The following is a 26650-nucleotide window of genomic DNA, read 5'->3' as shown; positions in this document are numbered from 1 at the left end:
GCCATGAACTCTCATTTACATCTTCTGTTTCCTTCTCTATATCCTGGGAGATCTCTCTGTGTCTCATGATGGCCTCCCTTTCCCTCTGGCTCCTGGTTGCTTTCAGTGGAAGGGAGACACTAACAGTGATGGGAAGGCAGGAGGAGAGCGATTTGGGGATTTTTTTTAGCTTCCTGGCTTTCTCCTGCCAGGCTGTGATGATGTGACTCTACGTACAGGGATGTAGCCCCTGTCTGGTGGCCCTTTCCTACAGCCACAGTGACAACTACAGCTACAGCCCAGAGCCCTCCCTGAGTTCTAGTAACTTCTCCTTCCCTTGTCTTTCAAGCCTAGTGATGCTACGGCTCCCTTCTGTTACTTTCCTCCGTGGGGAGAGGTCATCATCCCATGTAACTTTCCCTCATCTGCTCATATTAGTAAATTGTCCTTTAATTAAACTCTTTTTAATCATTACATATTCGGCCATCTGTTTCCTGCTGGGAGCCCGAGAGATACAGAAAGGAAAAGAACATTTGAAAAGGAAGTAAAACAGATGACTGGATTATTCACATCACTTTAGCTTTGGGATGCATGCATGTGCCCTATCTTGCTCCCTGAATTAAGGACAGCAGCAGATTTCTCACCACGATAGCACATTTGAATGATTGAGAAGGAGGGGAGAGTAGGGATAAAGTCTAATAAACAGTGTTGGTTCATCAATTCAGATCTTCATGGCTGAGGCTGACAGCACCCAGAGTTGCCAGGAGGGAGCTTCCTGTCTCCTGCCTTTTCCTGTTGCAGCCCCTGTGGCTTCCTGAATACTCCACCCCCAGGTGGAGTTATGTGAATGGGTACTAAGAGGAAAAACCCAACGCGGCTTTGGAAATAAATATTTGATAAATGTACCTTTCCTCCATTCTTGTTGCTGGAGGTGACACGCTGACCCATGATGTAGGGAAAAGTCTCATGGGATTGACAATCTCTAGAGGATGCTTCTCTGCCTTGGAGAGGTGCCAGCAGGGGCAGGGGTGAAGCCTGGTGCCCGGGTGAGACTTATCAAGATACTGCACAGTCCCTGTGATTTCCTGTAGAGAGACCTGCTGGCAAATGAGCGTGTGGAGTTCTCTGAGTCATGATCCCTCATGAGATGTTTCTCAACATTTGGTCCAGCTCTTCTCCTATCTCTCAGCCTTTGCCCATCCCCACCACATTCAGTGCTGGTCCCTGCAAGGGATTGTTGTTGTGGAGCCTTTTGCTGCCCAACTGTGTGTTTGGACAGCAATGCCAAGAATAAAGCACACCCTCCTTCCTTGTCATTCAAGGTTCTCCATGGCCTGTCCCACCCTTTCTCTTCATCATAGTAGTAACGCATACAGGTTTACAATTTCTTGACAGTTTCAATTAAATGGTAAAAGTAAAAGTCTTCCTGAATCCTATTCTCCAGAAGAAACAACTTGTTTTAGTTTTTTTTTCTAAATTCTATCAGTAGTGGTTATAGATTTGAATAGTAAACTTATATTTCTAATTTTTAATTTATCAGTATTAACAACAGAATCAATTGATCCCCCGTGTAAGATATGATTCCCCACATAAGATTCTCCATATAAGAATTTAGAATATGGCTGAGATATTTGGAATTATCAGACTGGGAATTTTAAATAACTGTGATTAATATGCTAGGTATTCAATTCATTTTGGGGACAGAGAAAGTATTCTATATGATATTGTAATGGTAGATGCATGATATTCTGCATTTGTCAAAACCATTGAACTTTACAACACAAAGATTGAACCCTAATGTAAACTATGGAATTCAGCTTATGATAATGTGTCAATATCGGTTCATCAGTTTCAATAGATGTGCCATATTAATGGAAAATGTTAGTAACAGGAAAACCTGTGTAGTGGAGTGGGGATGGGGAGAGGGAGTATATGGGAACCCCCTGTATTTTCTGCAAAATTTTTCTATAAATCTAAAAGTGCTTTAAAATAGAAAATCTATTAAAAATGAATAGGCAAACCACCAACTAGATGAATATTTATAATACACATAACTCACGAAGTACTTATATTTAGCACATAAAAACTCCTACGAATAAATAATGAAAAAGGGAAAGAATGAAAACAGGCAAAAGGTAAACAGACACTTCAAAGAAAAACAAGTAGCCAATAAGCATATGAAAATATGCTCAATTTCATAAGTCATTTGGGAAATTCAAATTAAAACATAATGAGGGCTTCCCTGGTGGAGCAGTGGTTGAGAGTCCGCCTGCCGATGCAGGGGACACGGCTTCGTGCCCCGGTCCGGGAAGATCCCACATGCCGTGGAGCGGCTGGGCCCGTGAGCCATGGCCGCTGAGCCGGCGCGTCCGGAGCCTGTGCTCCGCAACGGGAGAGGCCACAGCAGTGAGAGGCCTGCGTACCGCAAAAAAAAAAAAAAAAAAACGGGGATGACATTATGACCTACCTATAGGTTTGTTGTGAACATTAGTGAGTTAATTATATAATAGTTCAGAACAGGGACACATGGTAAGTACTATATACTTATTGGCTCCTGTGATCATTTTTATTATTATCTCTTTCTAGAAGTTTCATTCAACATATGTTAGTGTTTCTCTTTCTACTCTCTATATCCCTTAACACCTTTTTCTTATTTTCCATCTCTCTGGCTCCTAGGCAGCTTTCTGGGTAATTTCTACAGATGGATCTTCTAAGTTTCTGGTCTCTTTTCCACTGTGTCTAATCTTCTGTTTAACTCATCCACTGAATTGTAAATTCAATTTTTATATTATTAATTTCTAGAAGTTCTACTTGAGATTTTGTTTTTAAATTTGCTGGGGCAGCTTTGGCTTGGTCTTGATGCTGACTCACATTGTCAATTCTCTTTTATGTCTTTAACCCTATTTAAGCATAGCAATACTATAATTCTCCATCTGAAAATTCCAGTGCCAAAGTCTATCTATGTCTGATTTTACTGTCTATTGTTTCTTCTATCTTTTCATATGGTGCCTTGTTTCTTTGTGTATTTGTAATTTTAGGCTGTCAGATGCTCACTTTCCTTGGGACTTTATTTGTGGGAATTCCTTGAGGTCTGAATTATAGTTGAGTTCTTCTAGAGAAGACTTGTGGGGGTTTTTTTGCTGATTGACTCGGGAAACTTCCCAACATGGCTCTCGTCTATCAGGATGTCCCCAGAAACCTCATCTGTCATTTGAAGTTTTAGGGAGACAACAGGTTGTGTGAGTTTGGACCACAGTGTGTCTTGTGGCTACAAATTCTCAAGAGAAAATTTCTCTTCACCTACATCCAAGCTTGGTCAATTTCTTGGTGGTTTTATTTCTCACTAATGAAAACTACACCAAGGTTAGTCTTTGAGGTCTCAATTTTTCATGGGGCACCCCTGTTAGACTTCCCACTTTTGGGTTGTCCTAAAACTTTATCTTCTACCCTTGCTAGATCATGCAGGGCTTGTAGTAGTCATACTAGGAAATACGAGTTTCCTTCTGAGAGCAAAGGGGTCCATTTAAGGAATTTAAGCAAGGAAGTAACTTGATCAGCTCTGCACTTCAGAAGAGTCTCTCAGGCTGCTGGGAGGAGAATATATAGAATATAGATGAAACTATAAATCTCTCGTCACATGGAAACAACTGCATGAATACTATGATACATGCATACAAAGTATACAACTATTTATGCTGTTTTGTAATATGTAATATATTTCCAGTTTGATAATTATTAATTGTGGAACCTGTTTTGTCCTAGTTCCTTATCCTTAAAATGAGATGCTTTCCAGCTGTGATGAATCTAAAATGAAACCCCTGGTACGTGTGGAGGCTTCTTTCCTTCACGTACCCTCCCCTCTCCTTGGATTTGTTTTGTTCCAAAGAGAGTGGAGACCTCAAATGGGGATCTCTCTGAGGCCAAACTTGATCCCAGGATGACTGTCATTCATTAGGTCCTTTATGGTTCCTGGAGGCTCCCCTTCTCATCATTGTGATATTCTCATCAACGTAGGCTCCTCTCCGTGGCCCCAAATTTTGTTATGAATTCTTTCCGTTAGAATTGAGAATGCGGGGCAGTGTCATTTAGAAAGTCCCTATAAAGGACAGTATGCCTGGAGCCAGGTTCTCTTGCAGACACCGAGTTATTTGAACCAATAATGTCCCATTTTTGCCAAAATGAATTTCATTTGGGCCTTTCCTTTGCTCACACAGCCATACATGTGTCCATATCAAAGCATTTATCACACAGTACTTTAAGCATCTGAGGACATGATTTCTCTCCCACTGCACTATGAGCTCTTTGAGAATAACGAAGATGTCTTTGAGTCCCAGGGCCTGGGATAGTGCCTGACCCCGTGCTCAGCAATTTTTTTTTGAAGTGCATACACTTGTATCTGCAAGCATGAGTGAATTAGTGATTGAATAGATGACTTGGAGAGGTGAAGGTTGGGAAGTCATTCTGGGCAGAGAACTTTTAAAGCTTCACTGTGAGAAACATCTGCCAATAGAAGAGCAAAACAAAATGAAGGCAAAGAAAACTTGACAGGTTAAAGTCCACTTTAAAATGTACCCAACAGTTAAGAAGCCCAGCCCTTGTGGGAAATAGAATGTACCTGTAGTTGACTTAGATTAGTTTCCCAATACCTGTACTATTTGGGAAGCAGTGTATTGAGAGAGTGGGGGAGCAGGCCACAGTGACATGGAGAGTCACAGGGGAGTCCAGGAAAGTGGAAGCAGAATACGCTGGGGTTGGAGGTGGGGACAGAAAGGTCCCTGGGTTGCAGGATCCTTCCTATAAAAACCCCTTTGGAAAATGGGCTTCACCAATCTCTTGTCTCTTCTTCTTCTTCTTTTTTTTTTTAAAGATTGTAGCCTTATTTTATTTTATTTTTTTGGCTGTGTGTTGCGGCATGTGGAATGTTAGTTCCCTGCCCAGGGATCGAACCCGTGCCCCCTGTGTTGAGAGCACAGAGTCTTAACCACTGAACCAACAGGGAAGTCCCTCTTGTCTCTTCTTGACCAGGGATGGAAGACTAAGGGTGCGTAATCAGAATGACGGTTGATCTATGGTGGCCCTGCCATGGGGTGCTGGAGGACTGGATCAAAGTTAGTCTGAACTGGTTGGATGGAAGGAGAAACAGTTATATGACTTCAGCGAGGGAAAGAGGAGTTAAGCTGGGGAGAGCTGAGGAGGGCAAGAGGTTGGAGCCTCCCTTGTGAGAGCAACCATGATCCTTGAATAGGAAATCACACGGCTTCTCAGATTCTTGGCAACACCAGATAAGGCAGCAGCTTCTCCAGGGCTCTCCCAGCCAGAGGACCAGAAGTTTACTACAGAGTCAGGGGCTCCAGGAAGGACCTCCTGCTTCAAGGCAGTTCTGAGCTGACTTTCTACTGGAGTAGAGGAGAAAGAAGGCTTATTGAATTCCTTTCTTCCCATCCTTTGTCATTTAGGTCAATCTGCTCTTGTTCGGACAAGGGCTCCTCAGAAAGTCAGAGGATCCTGGAGGCAGGAGTTCCAGGGCTCTTAGCAGCTGAGTGGTCAGGGAAGCCTGCGGCCAGGTTCATCTGAGTGGGGAGAGCCAGCTCCTCTCTGGTCCTTCATACCGTGTCCTTCCATCTGTCAGCTGTTCAGATCTGCTGTCAGGGAGCATGGTCTGGGGGGATTCTGGGAATGAAAAACTTGGGACAACCAATGCTCTAGTTTTCCTCGTTGGAATTTCTTTTTCCTCCAAGCATCACATAAATTCATTCACAAATATTTCTTGAATGGCTGCTTTGTGCAGGGCACTGTGGCAGGCACTGATTATAAGGAGTGAGCATCACAGACAGAAATCCCAGTGCCTGTTAAAAGTTACATTCTGGACACACGTGTGTGCGTAGTCGGTAGGCTTGGATTAACTGAGTACAACTCTGGCTGATTTTTCCTGTTTGATCTGGTCGTATTCAATTCAGTGCTAGCAACCTCTGTGCTGTGAAAGGCATCGGTGTTCCTTTCTTTCCTGAAGCTCCCCGCATTGTGCTGACCCGCATTTGTTTCTTTCACTCCATCAGTTGCTCTCCAAGGCTCACAGGTGCCCAGATCTCACAGGTGGAGGGGATATTAGCGGCCACACTGCATTTGGGGAAACTGAGAGTCAGGGAGGGCATGTGCCACGTCAAGGTGAGACACAGAGCAGGGAACAGAACTGTAGGCTCCTCCCTGGGGCTGGCGCTGCCCCCTCCGCCTCGCCACAAAGCCCTCCCTTTCACTGCTTCACCTTTGGGTGATCTTGCTGGGGAGGGAACTGCACTGATAATCTCACCTTTTTCAGAAAAGGGGCACTGTCTGAGGATGCGATCACAGACCACTGGAGGCACTAGGACCGCCCCCGGGTTGGTCAGCAGCCAAACTGCTGCTCTGACTGACCCTGGTGGCCATGTGACCAAGGAGCCTCTTGTGTCGCTATCAAGGTGATGACGCTTTGCCCATACCATTGCCCGCCGGATGGGTTCTCCCTGTCTGCCTGTCTCTGACTCTGTCTAGGTCTTTTGCCGTCTTTGTTCCCTCTCTGTTTATCTGTGCCTGCCTCTATTTCTGCTTTTCTTCTTTCTGTCCCTGGTTCTGTATGTCACTCCTATCCATGCCCTCATTCCCAGACCTTCACATCACCTTCAGCAGTTTGAGGGGATTATCTCTGCCGGTCCTCATTAGGGCCCCATTCTTCTCGTTAACAGCTCAGTCTGGGGACCATGGAGGTGTGTGAGGACCATGGGAGAAGCAGGGGCAGGACTTGGAAGGTCTCTGGAGAGTTTCTGCTGGATCCAGAGCTGGAGTCATAGAGTCAGGCACTTCCCTGAAGTTGGTGTCAGCTCCAGGGTGTGCAGGCAGGCCCTATGAGGGAAACTGAGCATGCAGAACAAAGGCAGCGGGCATCTGGTCCTTTGGTAGCAAGCGTGTGGAGGCAAAGGAAAAGGGAAAGGGCTGGGGAGAGTAGCTCCCAGTAGCCTTGCTGACTCTGGAGGAACGGATGCTTGGCGTTGGGCCTGAGCTACTTGTGGGGACCAGAGGTTTATGAGTAAAGGATGTTTGTAAATACCCCTGTATACTTTGTGAAGACAGTGACAAGAAGATTCCAGTGCATTTCCACGTGTTTTGTGTTCTAAGGGATGTCCAGCAATAGCTAGAAGGCCCCTGACTGTGGACCCAGCCGCTGCAGCCTGCCTGAGCACCCGGGCCCTAGGGGAGTTCTTCTGATGGCTTCTACTCTAACCCTAGGGGAGCTCTATAAAGAGGACCCCTTCTTGGGCTTCCCTGGTGGCGCAGTGTTTGAGAATCCGCCTGCCGATGCAGGGGACACGGGTTCGTGCCCCGGTCCGGGAAGATCCCACATGCCGCGGAGCGGCTGGGCCCGTGAGCCATGGCCGCTGAGCCTGTGCGTCCGGAGCCTGTGCTCCACGACGGGAGAGGCCACAGCAGTGAGAGGCCCGCGTACCGCAAAAAAAAAAAAAAAAAAAAAAAGAGGACCCCTTCTGATGGCTTTCCAGGGGTCTTGAGCCTGGATTTTGCTGACTCAGCTCATTGCTTTCTGTGGTCAAGTGGCAGATGGAGTGGGCTTCTCCATCCCTTTCCTCTGCTGACAGCCTCCGCCTTTCCTGTATGCTTCTCTTCTCCTTTAACCATGAGGTCTTGAATGAAAATTGTGCTCCTACTGCTTCCCCTTGTTATCCATGCCACCTGCTTCTCCTACATGCTAGACCTGAGCATCCTGCTGGCTATCAGCCACAAGTGCTGCATCTCTGTCGTCCTCCTGCTCTGGTAACCCTAACACGCAAGCCCAGAACGCATTAGCTGTTGTGTGTCCTGCTCAGTGTCTGTTCCTACTGGTGGCTCTTTTCAGAAGGGGCAGCTGTAATCTGCACAGCTCCCTTGAACTGGAGCGCCCAGAACTGGAGCGCCCAGAACTGGAGCTCACTGTGTGTGTGTGTGTGTGTGTGTGTGTGTGTGTGTGTGTGTGTCCGGCCTCAGCCTGATCATTGAGGTACAGCACAGCTCCCAGTTGTGGCTGCCTGGCAAGCTCTCTATGGCCACCTTGCTCTGTCGCCATCTTACCCCTCTATGGCCCATCGCTTAGCATGGCTACATTCCTTGTATGGTGGATGGATATTTATTGTGGTGAGAGCAGGATCTGTCTTTTCTTGGGATCTTCTGTCCTGAGTAAACAGCAGTGCCCCCCGTACTTCTTTACTGGCTCTCTTACACCATTAATGCAATCTATTGAGATCCAACTATATACTATTTATGAGATATTAATTTAAAACCTAAGGATACAAAAAGATTAAAAGTAAAGGAATGGAAAAAGATTCACCAGGCAAACACTAACCAAAAGGAAGAAATGTAGTTATTGATATATTAATATTTATGGTTATAAGATGTACACAGGAGTTTTTAGTTATAAAAAGGATTATTGGGCTTCCCTGGTGGCGCAGTGGTTGAGAGTCCGCCTGCCGATACAGGGGACGCAGGTTCGTGCCCCGGTCCGGGAAGATCCCACATGCTGCGGAGCGGCTGGGCCCGTGAGCCGTGGCCGCTGAGCCTGTGCATCTGGAGCCTGTGCTCCACAATGGGAGAGGCCACAACAGTGAGAGGCCCGCGTACCGCAAAAAAAAAAAAAAAAATGATTATTGCATTTTTGTAGTTGTAGAAAAATGTTAAAAACATAATTTTAGAAAGAACCATTTATAATATCAGAACTGTGGGAAAAAATCTGAAGGAATGTATAAACTTAAGAAAAATTTTTTGAATGACATTAAGGATTACTTAAGTAAATGAAGTGATAGCATATGTTCATGGATAGGAAAATTTAACATTATAAAGATGAATTCTCTTCAGTTTCTCTATTATATAGTCAATGCAACTCCAATAAAAATCTCAATCGGATTATGTGAAGCTTTGATAAACTGATTTTTAAATTCACAAAGAAGCATCAACAATAGACAATATGCTTCTGAAAAAGAAGCATAAGGAGAGAGGATCTGCACTTTATTATGAAGCTGTAGCAGTTAAGACTATATGGTACAAACCTAGTGAGAGACAAACTGACCAGTAGATTAGAAAAGACAGCCCAGAAACAGATTCACTCAAGTACCAAACTGAAATACAGTAGAGCTAGCATGGGAGCTAGATGGGTAAAGGAGGAACTTTTTATTAAATAAAGCCAAGAAAAAATTGTTATTGTAGCAGAGGGGTTTTTTGGTGTGCACCAGAAACAAATAATAAAATGTCTTACTCAGGGTCACACTTTCAATAAATGATTCTGACCCTTAACTTCTATATACAATCCTCATTGTGTTACCTTTAAGAAGCTGCTTAACTCCCTTGGGTCTTCATTTCATCATTCATAATATTGGAATAGCATCTACCTGCAGTTCTTCTTAGGTTGTCGAAGCAGGGAGAAGCAAGGAGTCAGCTTTTAACATTTTGGTTTCTGGTTTTTGAAGTATCACATAGGATGAAGAGGGGAAAGAAAAGAAATGTGACATTCCACGTGGCGCCACTAGGTGGCAGTCGATGATTATTGTGGGGCTCGTATCACCCTTGACTGGCCAGCAGGGGGCTGACGTCCATGAAGTTTGGAAAGCGATCCAATTTGAAGTAGGATAGCAAAGGGACCCATGTTACTTCTGGGTGGTTATTCATGGATGGTAGTAAGGACAGCTATTCCTGCCAGTGTAGGGCAGTGTCTATGAAATCAGCCTCTGGAATGGTCATTCCCAGTCTCAGATCCTGGATCTAACAGGATTACTAACTTTGCTACCAGTTACGTTGCTTAACCTCACTGACCCTCAGTTTCTTCACGTGTGAGATGGTGGTGCCCGCTTATGGGGTTGTTTCGAGGTCCTCAAACACAAGTGAGTGCTCAGCACATGGCAAGAGCCCTAGGACTGTCAGCAACGCGCTCATCCTCGTCGCCATCATCTTTATCATCCCATTCCTTTCCCACACTTCAGAGCCTCTGAATCTTGGTCCTGAAATTCAAGTCCCCAAGGCCAGCAGGGTCTGAAGCTGCTCAGGCCACGTCTTCCCCTGTGAGTCTCTGGGGCAGAGCACCGGGCCCGAACTGGCTCTTCAGGGCGAGCCCATTTCCACTTCTGCTGCTGCATCTCTGTTAGAGTAGATACCTTGTGCAAACATGGGCTGTAAACTGTAAAGCCCTCTAAAGGTATAAAGCGTCGTTATAGCTGGTATAATTCTCTCAACTCTTACAGGGCTACTGGGTAAGAAGAAAAGAATGAGACTCCTGGCCCTTGGGTCCCCGCTGAGGGCAGTTCCCCTTCACGGCTTCCTAGCTTCAGGGAGCCCAAGTGACTCCCATGTCACCCTCTCCTCCCCAAATTCCTGGTGAGGCCTGGCTGCCACCTGGTGAGGCCTGCCAGTCTGGTTTTCTCTGGCTTCCCTCTGCCATGTTTGGCCAGTGCAGGGCGGGTAGGGGGTGTGTGAACGCCGTGGTGATGGGTTGGGCAGGTGGCTGAGGAGGGGGAGGGCAAAGGTGCAGGCCCAGGCCTGAGTTCAGCTTCGGCCTGCAGCTCCCTGAGGCGGGAGTTGCTGGAAGGAGGACACCCGTGGGGCTGGGGCCCTACAGTTCTCTGTACTACGCCAGCTCCTGATATGGGGCCAGACTTAAGAAAACCAGTACTGGGGGGCTTCCCTGGTGGTGCAGTGGTTAAGAATCCGCCTGCCAATGCAGGGGACATGGGTTCGAGCCCTGGTCCGGGAGGATCCCACATGCCACAGAGCAACTAAGCCCGTGCGCCGCAACTACTGAGCCTGCGCTCTAGAGCCCACGAGCCACAACTGCTGAGCCCACGTGCCACAACTACCGAAGCCCGCGCGCCTGGAGCCTGTGCTCCGCAACAAGAGAAGCCACGGCAATGAGAAGCCCCATGCACCGCAACAAAGAGTAGCCCCCGCTCGCCGCAACCAGAGAAAGCCTGCGTGCAGCAACGGGGACCCAACACAGCCAAAAATAAATAAATAATTTTTTTAAAAAAAAGGAAACCAGTACCAGGGAGCTGGGCGCATGCCCAGTTTACAGATAACTGTGCAGTTTGCAGTTATGCTTTAGGAGAATGGAGGGGAGGGGCTTGCTGGAGCAGAATATGTTCCAGAGTATAAAGGTCTGTGCAGTATCGAGCCACCTTCTCACATGCCTTTCAAACGCTGAACTGTTCCTGCCTCAGAGGCACTCTGTGTGCAGGCCTGCCATTGCTCTGTGCTTGCCACTCTTCTCTGCCACCTGGATCCGCCTTTATCCTTTAGGCCCAGTCAAGTTCCCTTCTTGGAATACGTCCTGGCTCACAGGGCGCTTTCCTCGGCTGACTCCTGCAGCCCCTGCGAGCCACCCCATAGAAGTGACACAGCACATCCTGCTCTATAATGACATTCATGAGTCTGTCCTCCAGGTTGGAAACTCCCCAAGAGCAGGGACCACGTCATTCAGTCATTGGTTCATTCATCCATTTGTTCAGCAAATATTGATTGAGCACCCGTTGCCTGGAGGGCCCTGTTTTTGGTGCTGGTATTTGCACAGGAAGCCAGGCCTGAAATCCGGCTCCTGACTCCTGCCTGGCCCAGTGCTCTTTCCAACAGCCCCTCTGCCCCACCCTCATGCCCCAGAGCCCGGCCCTCTGGTTGGACTTCAGGCAGGCAGGGTTCAGGGCCCACCTTCCTCTCAGCCCAGACAGGCAATCCCCTGTGTTTGGACGGCTGGGAGGCACCTCTCCACCATCTCTGGACACTACCAATCAAGGAGCGATAGGGAGACATCCTTTCCTCTCTGGTCTCTGCAGCCTCCCACGGTGTCCATGGGCACCAGGTCCAGGCTTGCCGGGTCTGGCTGGAGCCCTGGTCAGCCACTCCTGGCCACGGGACCTCGGGCAACACTCGCTACCTCTCTAAGCCTGGTTTCCTCACGTCTAAAAAGGAGATAGCAAGAGTGTCTTCTCCCTGAGAGTTTTCTGAAATTCTACACCTTCGAGAAATGGTAGTTCCTGTGCTCCCCTGCCCCACTCCCAACCATAGGCCCGAGGTCTGCAGTCAACTCCCGTCCACGGCAGGCCCCAACTTAGCAGACTCGGAGTTAGGAGGCCCATCTCTCTCCTCTAGCACCCAGCCCTAGATAGAGTAATAATAATAATAATAATAATAGTTACATCTCTCTTTTTGGTAGTACGTACTCTGTGCCAGGCACTGTTACAAGCACTTCACATGTATTAACTTGTATAATCTTCACTACAGCCATATGAAGGGAGTACCATTATCACCCCCGTTTTCCAGATGATGAAAGTGAGAGACAGAGAGGTTAAGCAACTTGCCCAAGATCACACAGCTAATAAGTAGCCATCAGAAAGCAAGAGATACTCTGTGTAATTATTGTAGCGCCCGTTGCCACAGCAATGGCCAAGGTAAAAAGGTAAGCCTAGGATATGTGAAGTGGGGCATAAAAGATGTCCAACACACGTAGGCCCCTTCCCAAGGCACCCAGATGCCCTGTGAGCCCAGCCTCTGCTGTCTCATGCTCCATTTGGGCCCACTGGGCTGTGCTGCCTGGTGTCAGAAGCGGGTGGTCCACGCCCCCTCTCCTGGGTACACAGGGCTTCCAGGGAATTCTCCCAGTTTGCCTGAGCCCACAATCATTCGCTGCTCTTTGAAGTGAAAACCACCGTGCTCACACCCGCCCCCCCAGGAGTAAATCATCAGGTTCCCAAATATGTTTCCGAGTGTAAATTTCCTCCAAAACGTTTAACTCTAAGCACTTCCTAAATTGCTTATGACAGTCCGAAATGCCATGTTCCATCCTGCTTCTGTTCTAAGGATCAAAGCAGGGGCAACAGCCAGAGAAATGCCGGGCTGAGGGGCCGTTCAGGACAACTCAGCCACCGGGGGCGGGGCGGGGGGATTTCTTAAGAGCCCGTAGCACCCTCAGCTCACTCAGGGCTCTTGGTGGTACAAAGACAGAACCAGGAGGGCAAGGCTCACGTCTGCTGTCTCAGCACTGAGGTTCTGTACAAGATTTCATTTGGAAGGAGGTTCTGTGCTAAAAATAAAAATTGCTACTGGGCTACATTATCACTAAGGTCTTCATGGGCTCCCATCTCCTGGGGCTCGTTTGTTCATTCCACAGATATCACTTGAATGCCAGGACCTGGGAGGCACAGAAGATCCCGTGGTGGATAAAAGTGTTATAGTCTCCGCCCTCGTGGAGGTCAAAACCCAAGATGGAAAAGACAAAAAGCAAGAAAACAATGATTAAATAAAATAATTACACAATGTGGTGGGTACCATGAAGGAAATCAACATGGTGATGGGATCTGGAGTAACCTGGGGCCTTCTCTGAGAAGTTTAAGCTGAGCCCTGGAGGATGAAAAGGAACCAGACTTGGCGAGAACCAGGGGAAGAGCATTCTTGGTGTGGGGAACCGCAAGTGCAAAGGCCCTGTGGCAGAAAAGAGGTAAGCGTCTACTATGGCTGGAGCAGAGGGAGGGAGGGAGAAGGACGGCCTGAGTTGGGTTTATTCTAAATGCACAATCATTGAAGGGTTCTAAGCAAGGGTGAGCTACTATCCATTTACAGGTAAAAGATCACTTTTCTGCCTTGCAGGAGGCGAGGAGGTCCATTAGGAAGCTGCTGTAGGAGAGGAGGACAATGGGCTGCGGGTGGCTGTAGAGAGGGGGGAAGTGGACGGTCTGAGTCGGAGCTGGTTAGATTTGCTGAAGGACCTGGTATGGGGGGGCGGGGTCTGTACAACAGACCCCGTTTTCCCACCTGCATGAGGTGGGTGTTCCCAGAGACGCCTCCTCCTTTGCCCTGACTGCCCGGTGGTCTTCTCTTCGTTCTGCGTCACCTGCCACACTGGTTTCTCTGTGCTCAGATACTCCGAGCTCGTTTCAGCCTCCAGACCTTTGCACTGCCTGGGACGCTAGTCCCTGATCTCCTCGTGGTCGGTAACTTCTTGTCTTGGGGGCCTGAGCTCAGCCATCCCCTCCCCTAGCCACCTTCCCTGAACACACAACTGGTACCCCCTACTCAGACCCCCTCCACCCAGGCACTCTCTATCACGTCACCCTATTTTATGTTCTTTCACTATCTGAAAGGATCTTGCCCATTTACCTGCTTGTTCCTGTCTCCACCTGGCTCCACTAGAATGCAGACTCCGCGAAGGCAGACAGAACAGCGCCTGTCTCCGTCAACTCCCCCCACGCGCAGGGGTGGCTGGGGGCGGCCGGGGGCGGCCCTGCAGTGCTAGATATGCCCACAAGAGGGCGCCCATAAATTTCCTTTTCAGTTTCTGGCTGGAAAATCTCCCAGGAGTAAAATTAACAGAACCCTAACTGAAATTTCACAATTTGCCTAGTATCTGTAGTATATACCCATACTGTCATGTATCATGGTCTTTCATGTTTCTGGGAGTAAAATAAAATGTTTTTCTGTGGGATTTTGAGATACCGCCTTGAGACGGGGAAGGGAATCTGCATGGGACCCTGGCTCACTCCCACACCTCTTCTCTGCTAAGCTTTCACTGACTCTTACTTGAGCCAACTTGTCCTTATGTCTCCACTGATTGTAGCCAGAGACAGATTATCTTCAGCTAGATGGGACCTAAATTAACATTTTCTTGACCATAAATATATATTTGGCCATGACGCAGAGATTTCCCAACCAACTGGGTAAGACTAAGGAAATGTCAGTTCAGATCAATCAGTGAAGGCTGGTAAGGGTTTGACATAATAAGGGAGCAGAAAGCGCTGGTTGGTGATTGAGCATTGCTGTAATGGGAGGCAGCTGTGAAGCAGCAGAACGAGCGCGGGGCCAAGATGGGAGCACAGGAGTGAGTCCTATTTTGTATCCTGGTTCTGTTGTCTTCTAGACACTTGATGATGGCTGTGAGCCTTCTTCTCTGTTTGTGAGAACGATAGTGCTCTGGCGGACATGAAAGGTGCATTGTAAACAGGTAAGCAGGCGGTGGTGGTAGAATGGGGTGAGATTATAACCGCTGCTAGCACCGTCACGTTTGCAACCCCTCACACTGGGACTGAGGGTCCCACTGTGAAAGAGGGGCTCATGTGGAGTTGGGAGGGGACCCAGGGACTGTCTGGATGTGTCACCTAAATAAGGAAGAGGGCCAGAAGTAGGATCTGGGAACTGGAGAAGGAGGCCGGGGAATCCCAGAGCTAGGAGGAGTAGCCCAAGACAGGATGGGCGAGGCAGAGGGATGATTCTGGAAAAATATTTGCAATAACATTCCCGGCTGCTGACACAGGACAGGTGTGAACAGGCTGCATTTAATGGCCAGGGAGGGGATGGGCACGTTCCAAACTTTTTTCTAATAGAAAATGTGTTGCCTTCAATATAGGAAGCTGGGGAAACGTAATCATCGTTAGTAGGCACTTTGATTATTTTTTCAAATCTTCCTGGTCGCTTTTATAATCTCTTACTCTTTACTCACTTTTAATTTTCTTTTTATTTCTTTAAACATATTAACATTATTGTTCAATCGTCTGTATCCCAGTCTCTGAAGTCTTTGTGGGTCTGATTCTACAGAGTGCTGTTTTCTGCTGCCTCTCACTCGTGGTGGTCTGTTTCCTTGGATGCGTTGAGATTTGGACTGTGAGGCCCTTTTGGGGGGGAATCCTATGATAATACTGTGTGGTTTGGCTTGAGGTACATTCCTGCAGGAGGACTTGTGATTGCTTCCCTGGGCATCAGGACATAAAATAGACCAGGGTCCACTTGAAACTGAAAGGATAATTTAGGGGAGTTTTAAGACCACGCTACCATGTCATTTCAGACTCCTGCTTGGTCAAGCAAGGGTCAGCCAGTAGCCCTCAAATCTCAGAGGACAATTTTTTTCTCCAACTACCCCAAATCAAGCCTGGCACAGACACTTTTCCTTGTTTTTTGTTTTTCTTTTGTTGTGTGGTTGCTGTTCTTATCTCTCACCGTTTTCCTCAGGATATAGCCCTTCCTGAATCCTGGCTTTACGTGGAGGGGTCTCCAGTGTGACTCCCCAGCCTGCGTGGGTACAGAATTAATGCTGAGTGTCACCCCTCCCCCATTCCTGGCAGAGTTCTATGCATAGCAGTTCTAGGTCACGAGGCTGTGCAGGGTCCCCCAGAGAATGTGACCGTTTCTTTACATGCATCCACTTGGACTGGGGGCCGGCTTCACTCCTGGCCTTAGGTTCCCCTTCCTTGAAGTCTCTTCCACTGATTTAAAAATATGTTTTTTAAAGATTTTTTTCTAACATTTGGATATGTTTCCTAGGCAGAGAGTTTCAGGGAAGCCTCAGCATCACCTGGGAACTCTTTAGAGATGCAGAGTTTTAGGCTCCACCCAGACCCACAGAATCAGAATCTACATTTTTATACAACCCCAGAGGACTTACATAGGTTGAGAAGCACGGCTTTCCTTTACCATATTACCTGAAACAGAAGCAGGACAGGCACTTTGCATGGATATTCCAGGATAGGGACAAAATGAAACTGTCCTTTTCCTTCCCCCTGGCTTCTCCCGGGTCCAGTGGCTCAAACGAAGAAAGACTAGGATTGGGAATTCCTTGGCAGCCCAGTGGTTAAGACTTCGCCTTCCAGTGCAGGGGGTGCAAGTTCCATCCCTGGTTGCGGAGCTAAGATTCCACATGCCCCGTGGCCACAAAACGAAAACACAGAACAGAAGCAATATTGCAACAAGTTCAATAAAGATTTTAAAAATGGTCCTTATCAAAAAAAATATTAAAAAAAAAAAGACTAGGATTAGTATGATGTCTCTGTCAGCTGCTGCCTTTCTCAGCTCCACAGAGGCCCTGGATGGATGGACCCAGCCCTGAGCAGTTCTTGAGCTGGGCATGACCCCCAGGGATGGGCTCAGAGGTCTCAGTGCTGTCCCTGCCCTGTGTTTGTAGGGCCAGGGAGCCCTTGTGCCTACTGAGTTTTCTGCCCCTTTTTCCCCGTTCCCCTCCCTGATGTCCTGCCTACATGACTGATCTTCTGCCTTAGTTTCTCCGCTCTGAATGGAAGCTGGATGGAGCTGGCCCTGAACCCCAGCTTTGACCCCCTTCTATTCTCAAAGACAACACGGCAAAGCTAAAGGGACAGGGCTTTGTCCCTCAATATTCAAGAGTCTATTTCCCTGGGAAAATAAGTAGACAAAGGAAACAGTCCAAACAGTGTCAGGAACCATAACATTAAATAAGATTACTTTAACTTCTGCATAATAAAATATCCCCTGTCCTGCCTGAACTCGGCCTTGCATTAACTTCTTCACGTACTCAGCATCCCTGAATCTTGCAGTGCGGCTCCCACTTACTCAGCATTCATGCTGAGCGAGGACCTGGGTTCAGCACTTGATGTACATGATCTCATTTAACTCCTACACCATCCCTGTGCAGAGATGAGATAAGGGAGGTCCAGGGAGGCTCAGTCAGTCCACTGTCCAAGGTTACCAGGTTGGTAAATGGTTGAGTTTGGATTAGAACGCAGGTCTTTGACACCAAAGCCCATTGTCTTTCCACTCCTCTTTTCTGCTCTCCTGTGTGCAGCACCCAGCAGAGCACCTGGCACAAAGTAAACCCTCAATACATGTTTACTAAAATGAATGAGTCTTGCCATATAAAGACTACTGGTTATTGAATGCCTGCTATGTGCAAGCACGTTCTCTATGTTAGTTTGCATCCTAACAACAATCCAGAAAGGTACTGATGATTATTATTTGTTTTAAAGATAAGCACACTGAAGGTCAGAGAGGTTAATTAAATTTCCCAAAGTCACACAGCTGATGAGTTATTGATCCAGGGTTTGAATTCAAGCCTTTCTTTCTGATGCCTAAAGCCATGCACTTTTGGTTGTACTTTTGGTTTGCCCTCTAATATGGGGAATTTAGTCTTGGGAAGGGGTGTCTTGAAGTTGACATGATACCAGTGGTGCTGGAGACCCCATGAGCAGTGAGAGAGAATCACCTGGAGGCAGATGGTGGCTGGAGAGTGTCCAACAACATGAGGGAGTGAGCACCCTGTCTCTGGGGTGTCAGACAGCTGTCTCCACGAGGCCCAAAGGCTGGAAGAGGGCAACTTGGGAGTTCCCTTTAGCTCTGACAGTCTTGATCAGCCCTGGAAATCTCTGGAGAGGGTGACTCAGAGCCATCCATCCTGAGGACGGTAGTTCAGAAGGGCACAGTCCTGGTTATTCTAGTTTCTAGGTGGTATTTGGGAAAGTCTTCATCGATGAAGAAATCACCGGGGAGTGATTAACAACGCTCGCATCAGCTCCTTTCCTCCTTTGCCGACCTCACCCAGTGAGTGGCCTTTCACAGGGGCTGGTTTCTTCCACACTTACAGAAGCAGAGAATGTGAAACAACAGGTTCTGACCTTGGGTCTCATCTGGGAAAAAGATGAAACCTGAAATAAATGGAACCCATTAGGTTTACAATTGAATTTCAAAGGGCTGGGCCCCTAAAGTGCCCTCTTCCAATCAAATAATCTGAGCTCTGAATGCACTAAACTGTCCTTCGAAGACCGGTAATGCATATTGTCCCCTGCCTGCCAGCTGTGTTGAGTCAGTCTTCCTGAAGTCCACCACCAGCCTGGGACCCTAGCCACTTGCTTTATCACATTGAAAGGCTTAAAACTATCACTAGTAACAGCAATGATTTACATTCGTACAGAAGGTTGCAACTGACAAAGTACTTCCATGTTCATTCCCATTTGAGACTCCAGAGAGCCCATTTGGAGGGGTAACGTGGGAAGAGTTATCCTTGTTATACAGACCAGGAGCACGGGACTCTGAAGGCAGAGTGCTTAAGGTACTTGGCTTCTAAGGAGCAGATCCAGGACCCGAATCTAGATTTTTTTTTTTTTTTGGCTGCACCTCACGGCTTGTGGGATCTTAGTTCCCCAGCCAAGGATTGAACCCGAGCCCTCGGCAGTGAAAGCACAGACTCCGAACCACTGGACCGCCAGGGAAGTCCCAAGATTTCTTGATTCCAAATTCAGCTACAGCTACTAACTGCCCTTCCTGAGGGAGATCGTGTGGCTTGCATCAGTGCAGCGCTCAGAATAAATAATCTGACGTAAGGAGAAGAGTGTTACTTTCATAACCTTGAAGGTAAAAGTGCTTCAGTGGATCATGTTAGGCTACTACTGTTCCCGGCCCCTCCATCACTCCTTTCCTGTATCACAGCAGAGACTCCTTTGCGGGCTCCACTGTGGTTACAACAATGTTCATGCCTCTTTTTGTAAGGGAAGGCAGTGTTACATAGTGGCTGGGAGCACGGGTTCAAGTCCTGCCTCCTCTTCAGCTGTGTGACCTTGCACAAGTTAGCTAACCTCCCCGAACCTCGATTTGACACTGCTGGCCTCATGGGGATGGTGATGATGATTGAATGAGATAGCGTCCTGGAGAGCTTAGCATAGAGATCAGCACATAGTAGGTGCTCATTAAATACAGACTGAACACAGCTGTATAAAACAAGGACTGTAGGTCAAACCCTGGCACTGCCAGGCTCATTCTTGGAGCATTCGTTCAAGCAGCATTGACTGAACACGTGCTCCATGCCAGGTACTCCTGTGTGCACTTCTCACTGGCTCCTCACAGCACCTCTATAGGAAGGCATCATTATTCCCATTTTACGCATGAGGAAACTGAGGCTTACTTGTCTGCTACTGTCTTTCATACGCTAGGATTCATACTCAGCTCTATCTGACTCTTATTCCAATGCTCTGCTGTGCAAGAGAAGGTGATCAGTATACAGAGATGGGAAAGGGTGTGTTATTGATTGAGAGTGGGGTAACAGGAGCCCCCGAATTGGGGTATCCAGGGACTGGACCTCTAGAGCTGTAGCTCTCACACTTGCTGTGCAACTTTGAGCTGGTCACCTCGCCTCTCTGGGCCTCACCGCATCATCTGCACACCAAAGAGGTTAGACAGATCATCTCAAAGATCCTTTCCAGCTCTGGCCTGCTGCAATGCACCTCAGGTTTCAGAAAGATTCTAGTACACGATCCTAGAATGGGAGAAGCATAACAATGGCCCCCGAACTCTCAAATTAGTTTTTCCTCGTGAACCCATGTGTTTCTGCATGAATTCAGAATCTGCCTGAGGAAAGCTCTCAAATTATCCTACAGGGATTAGCCCAGCTAGTAATTACTCCTATTATTTTTTATTGTATTTTATAAGGTGCCTTTCATCCAGGATCTCAAAGGGCTTCTCAAACATTCATTAGTGGAGCTCTGCCCCCTCCTGTGTGGATATGAAAGGCAGAAACAGATTTTAATGTTAGAAAGAGGAGGTGGGGGGAGAGAGAAGGGGACTGGGATCCCGGGATTAACTTCACCTATGAGTTCAAAGGCGATAAGAGCAGAAATTTGCCAGGGAAAGCCTCACCTTTGGGAGTTCAAGAGATACTCAGTGAAGAGCAGATGGATCAGGAAATATTCCTCCTTTAAAAAACAAATCAATTCCTGTGTGCCTAGGAGAGGGTCGTTCAGTTTGGCTCAGTTCAGTTTGGCTGCTTTATTTCACTTTAGACTTGTCCATGAGCTGTCCTTTGAGCTGCTCTCTAGCACTCAGGCCTGTGCTGATTTGAAAGATGTGAGGGAAGCAAGGCTTTCCGAGTGTACCCACTGCAGACTTGGGCACACTGGGGTAAGTAGTAGGGCACAGGAACCTCCCAGGAGAGTCCTGGTGGCTGCCTTAAACAAATGGCTAAGGCCAAAGAGGCACATGAAACGATGCTCAACATCACTGATCATTAGAGAAATGCAAATCAAAAGTACAGTGAGATATCACGTCACACCAGTCAGAATGGCCATCATCAAAAAATCTACAAATGATAAATGCTGGTGAGGGTTTGGAGAAAAGGGAACCCTCTTGCACTGTTGGTGGGAATGTAAATTGATACAGCCACTTTGGAGAACAGTATGGAGGTTCCTTAAAAAACTAAAAATAAAATTACCATATGATCCAGCAATCCCACTACTGGGCATACACCCAGAGAAAACCATAATTCAAAAAGACATATGCACCCCAATGTTCACTGCAGCACTATTTACAGTAGCTAGGTCATGGAAGCAACCTAAATGTCCACTGACAGACAAATGGATAAAGAAGATGTGGCACATATATACAATGGAATATTACTCAGCCCTAAAAAGGAACGAAATTGGGTCATTTGTAGAGACGTGGATGGACATAGAGACTGTCATACAGAGTGAAGTAAGTCAGAAAGAGAAAAGTGAATATTGTATATTAACACATATATGTGGTATCTAGGAAAATGGTACAGGTGAATCAGTTTGCAAGGCAGAAATAGAGACACAGCTGTAGAGAACAAACATATGGACATGAAAGGGGGAAGGAGGTGGGATGAATTGGGAGATTGGGATTGACATATATACACTAATATATATAAAATAGATAACTAATGAGAACCTGCTGTATAGCACAGGAACTCCACTTAGCTGTACAGTAGAAACTAATACAACATTGTAAAACAACTATACCCCAATTAAAAAAAAAATGGCTAAGGCCAAAGCCAAGATGCCCCAGCATGTGGCCAGTGGCTACCCCAACACCTACTGGGCAGTAGGTGAGGGAGAGTGAGTTTGGGTTTAGTCCAGGGACCTGATTGACAAATGACACAGAAGGACCGCTTTGAGTCACCCATCATGAGGCCACTCCATTCCTCTCCTCCCTACTCCCCTGTACCATGACCAAGACACCTGGCTACTTGTACCAAGTTCCTTTCATCCCCATTCTGATGAATGGATAGGAGGGATCACTAGGGAGCATGAAAACCTCTCCCAGGGTTGGGTGAGGGGCCAGTGGTCTTTCCTGCTGGTGTGTGAGCTCCTGGAGGACAGAGCCCTGCCTGCCATTCACCACTTAACCCAGCACATGTTCTGGGCACAGAGCGGTGGATGCTGAGAACATATCTGTTGACTGCAGGAGCAGATCATGAAGCTGCCACTCTGTTGGCTGGTCTGATACAGATTAGACAAGGATCCTTCCTCCCTTTGGCTTGGAAATGGTTGGATGCAAAGGACAGCCAGGGCCACACAGCTCCAGTGACTTCAGAACCAAAGACGGAAGTCACTGTTAAGCTGGGGGTGAGGGTGACTATGATGCGGTGACCGAGGGCCCAGAATGAGGTGGCGTGGGAAGCAGGGCGTGCGGTGTGAGGTGGCAAAGAGGAGGACTGTCCTGGCCGCTGGGAACATGAGCGTCCTTTAGCATGTCAGGCTTCCAGCACTTTCACTGCTGGGGGCTCCAAGGCCCCATGACTGGTCCACTCAAGGTGAGACAGCCTGGAGGGATGCGGGTGACAGGAGAGAAGGATGAGGCCTGGCCTCGCCCACAGGGAGCCGGTAGTTCTGTTTTGGAGATTAGACTTCCACACAGAGCAATTAGAGAACAATGCAAGATTTGTCACTGACTAGATTGCGAGTTTCCTGTGTGGGGAGAGAGGGCCTTATTCATGGCACTCTTTCTTGTTGGGCCAGACAAAAGTCTAGGTACTGTTTCTGCTCCAGATACACCGAATGATTAGTTGTCACATTGGATGACACGAAATGTTAAGTGGCCTAGGTCAGAAAAGGGAAGAGTCTGGAGGCCAAGATGTTGGGGAAAGCTTTAAGAGGGAGGGGGAGCTGTGGTGGTTGTTAATAAATGACCAGTGAGAAGAATACTCCCCACCTTCTCAAAGGGCCTTCATATCACAAGCCTGTGTGTTGAGGTTGACCAGGGAGGAAAGTGAGAGGTTCTAAGTGGCAAAGGGATTGCTGTATATTTAGTTACCCAGTGAGAGGGCATCTGAGGACTTTGCCTGCCGGGGATCCATTCTCTTCTCTTCTATCCTCACTCTCAGTCTGTGGGGTTTCTTTGGGGCTGACACCACCTCTAGACTTTGTGGGTATGCCCAGGGCTCAGACTCAGCACTGGACCCTCCCGGCCACAGGATCTGTCCAGGGATGAGCACATGACACACGCTGAGCCAGTGAAAATCCTCTTCAGGACTTTCTCTAGCACTCCTGGAGGCAAGGCACTCTTTCCTTTGGGGTTGCAAAGCTAGAAGAATGTAAGCCTGGAGCTGCTGGGGGTAAGCCTGGCCACTGGAGAAAAAACTATCTAAAACTGAAGCTAACACAGAAGAAAGCAGAGCTGCAAGGTAAAGAGGAACTTTTGCAAACTCTTGATAAGTTTTCAGATACATAAATCAGTGCGTTTCTTTTTTTATTCTCTCTTAAGCTACTTAAATTTAAGTTTTTGTCACTTGTGAGAGAGAAAACCCTGTCTCATATGCCCAGCTGGTGAGTGAACTCACCCATCATCCATCCATTCTGTCCATCCATCCATCGGTTCACATACCTTTAATGGACAAAGCAGTTGCTCAATGCATTTTTGGTTGAATTAGTGAAAGACTAATTTGTCATGATGTGTTTGATGACAAAGATACATCAGCTCCCTTTAATCCTGGGGGAGCTTTGTCAAGAAAGGGCAAACCTAGTTCTGAACTCAGAACTTGGAAGTCAGTTAGGAATTCAGTCCCCCAAAGAGTACCGACCTTTTCTTCAGTGTCATTAGCGCAAAGCCAGACGGGATCTTTCCTTCGCCAAACATGATTCGGTTATGCTGGTGCCACAGCCCAATGGGAGGGTGCCCTCCCAATGGGAGGGTCCAGGATGTCACTGACAAGCATGTGGGTTTTCTTGTTGGAGCCGGTGCCAGTGCTGTGAGCTCTGCAGTGACACGAGTGTGACTTGCCAGGGAGGACTTACTTGCTTTACCCTCACGGGACCTGTTTTGCCCATTGTATGTGGTGATCACACGAAGTGCAGAACTGCCCAAGAACCTCAGAGACAGTGCCAGCTCTTTCAGGATGACTCTGTAAAAAAACTCGAGTCAGAGAACATAGAAGTAAACCAGTCACTGATCTCACACTCCTGTTTCTCCAGGGAAGACTGTGACTCACAGAGAAGGGGAGTACCCAAGGACGCTTAGAGAGTGATAAGGAGAGACAGGATCTGGACTCTAGACTCCCAATCTGGTGTTTTTCCTACTCGGCCACTCTCCCTCCTTGGGCCACAGCCCAGAACACGTGGAGTTTGTCTCCAAGGGCTCATTTCCTCTTTGATCAGTCAGGGCTGTTGGTAGATCAGGGAATGCTGTGGGCACTGGACTGTATTTCAAAGATGTTCTTCACGTTGTCTGCCATCATCTGCTTGTGGGCCACGTGGCACAATAAGGATGGATGGACACGGTGGTCATAGAATTGGTGGGAGGGCACCTTAAAAGTCACCTTGCCCAACCCCCTTCTGAGGTCTGGCTTCCCTCTAGAGCACCCGCTGATACACTTGTCACATTTGCAGGTGGCAGAGAGTGGGGGTGAAAGAGCTGTGCCCTTGGTTTTCTCTCTCTCTCCTGACTCCTCAAGGACATAAATCCATCAACGGCCTCCTCTCTCACTCTCTAAAGTCTTCGGTCTCTTCCTCCTTGTCTCCTTCCTCTGGATTAACAAATGTTTTTGCTCTCCTTTTCTCAAAGCAAACAAACCAATAAACGATTGATGCTTCTTGTTTCAGTTTTCCCAAATGCTTTGTGACCTTCGTATCTTTCTCTTCCACAAAATTTCTTGATTCATTTATGTCTGCTGTTCACACTTCTTCATCACCCACCCATTCCTTAACTTTGGGCAGCCTGGCTTCTCTCAGAAGTCACCACTGACCTCCTAATTATGAAATCCAGTGTTTTTTTTTTTAAGCCTTAAAGTTTCTGTTTCCTTTGTATTGTTATTTAAGATGTTGGTCAGCCAGTACTCAATCTCCCTCCATACGATGTTGCCCTGGTTCTCTTTCTTCCCCTTAGGCCTCACCTTCTGATCATATCTCTGTTTTCACTTCGTGGCTCATTTGTTCTGATGCCCCCCCAACCCAGAGACCTCGTCCATCCATTGATGTCTCTGTTCGTTCAACACTCAGTTGAGTGCAAACTGCCATGCCAGGAACTGGAGGTCCAGAGACAGATCACAATCATTCTTGACCTCAGTGAGCTTATTTTCTAATGACGGAGCCAGAGAAGTTCATCCCAGCATCATGTGATGACATCATGCAATGCTGGACCAGTTACTTCACAGATTCAAGAAAATGCAGAACTGAGAGCAGAAAAGAACCTTGTCATATTCTCACATTTTACAGGAGCGGAAACTGAGGCACAGGGAGAGGAAGTCAGTGTCCTGCAGTCCTACAGAGAGTCAGCAGAAGAGCCAAGCGTAGACCTGAAATCTCTTCAAACACATCTCTGGCGGAGAATGGCTAAAGATGACTTTTCTAGTGAAGTTGGAAGGTATGGGGTGCAAAAGAGTATTTGGAGTTTTCTCCAAGATACAAATGCATTTCACTGAGTTCCTTCTGCAACTCAAGACCCATCATTGGAACCTGTGTTTTGCTTCAAATACTCCAGCAAGAGGCCATGCGGTAGAGGTCCTACAGTTGGGGCTTCTTTATGGAAAGGGAGAGAAACAATACCTGCTGAACACTTAATATGGGCCATAAAACCAAGACCCAGAAGTTAAGTGATCTTACATCAGATTGAAAGCAAAATCAAGATTGGAACTCAGGTTTCCTGTCCCTGGTCTATTCTTTTCCTATGGCCAAGAGCCATAAGCTGCCTGAGCTGGATTGCTGGGCTGTCACCTGTCCAGGACAGAGAGGGAGATGACTGACTGTGAGCCTTCTGGGTGCGGGAGCCCCACTGCAAGCCCACTGTGTGCTTTTGGATAAGAACCTGCTCTCGTCTTGACCCCCAGACAGAGCCAGCATCATGAGCGTGCAGCCCCTAAAGTTGCACAGGACTCTGTGCTTAGAGGGGCCCCAGGCTTGGTTCAATGTTGCCATCTTGAAATCCTTAACAATCTGTAACCAAGGGACCAACAGGATGACGTAGCCAGTTCTGCTCCCAGATTACAGCCTTTGTTGTTGCCGCTCAAAGCACTTCCCAGGTCACTCATTTGAATAGTTCACTGTTGTCCCTATCTTTATCCCCCTAGGAAAGGCTATTGGAAAGATCACCCGAAGGGGACTTGAAACTAGGCCAGCCAGGTGCCAGCTAGGTTTCCTGGATGACTTCCGGGAAGGGTTTTACCCTCCCTGGGCATCCTGGGCCACAGCAGAGGGCAGGATTCATCGCTAACTTTGCCAGACCCGGACCCCAAACCACTCACCACTTTAATCATCTCCTTTGGTTCAAGAGCCCTCGGCAGCTCCCTACCTAGAGGAGAGTCTAGCCCGCTATGGTTCCAACCTACCTTTACAGCATTTTCTCTCAATGTTCACGCATAGAGAGTCTCTGCTCTGACCAGAGTGTCTTCTTTTCCTTCACTGGGTCCACCTTCAGTACTCTGACCTCTGCGTCTTTCCGTGCCGTCCTAGTGCATCGCCTTATTCTTCTCACCAGCTGATACTCCCCCATCCTTCGAGGTCTAGCTGTGGCCCTGTCTCCTCTGTAAAGGCCCGTCTCTGACCACCTGTTCTATATCCTCTCTCCCAACGAGGCTGCATAGTCCCTGAAGACGGAGTCAGTGTCCCAACTCTATTTTCCTCACCAAGCCACACACCCAACGGCGGTCAGTGAACAGTCGCTG

At 47.7% G+C, this 26650-nt stretch overlaps 1 long non-coding RNA gene across 2 annotated transcripts in view; it reads left to right on the top strand.

Moving 5' to 3' along the window:
* The window catches only part of LOC137230369 (uncharacterized), a 132787-nt gene that overhangs the window by 77270 nt on the left and 28867 nt on the right, over nt 1-26650 (top strand). The window contains exons 3-4 of one of the 2 annotated variants that reach the window (XR_010946116.1): nt 13145-13471; nt 25206-25353. This is a non-coding gene — a long non-coding RNA (uncharacterized lncRNA). The remainder of the gene's footprint in view (nt 1-13144; nt 13472-25205; nt 25354-26650) is intronic. The other variant, XR_010946115.1, reaches the window with a different exon arrangement.

The sequence above is a fragment of the Pseudorca crassidens genome, chromosome 9, assembly GCF_039906515.1.
Source record: "Pseudorca crassidens isolate mPseCra1 chromosome 9, mPseCra1.hap1, whole genome shotgun sequence".
In the NCBI taxonomy this organism is placed as follows: Eukaryota; Metazoa; Chordata; class Mammalia; order Artiodactyla; family Delphinidae; genus Pseudorca; species Pseudorca crassidens.
This window is presented reverse-complemented; position numbering and strand designations above follow the sequence as displayed.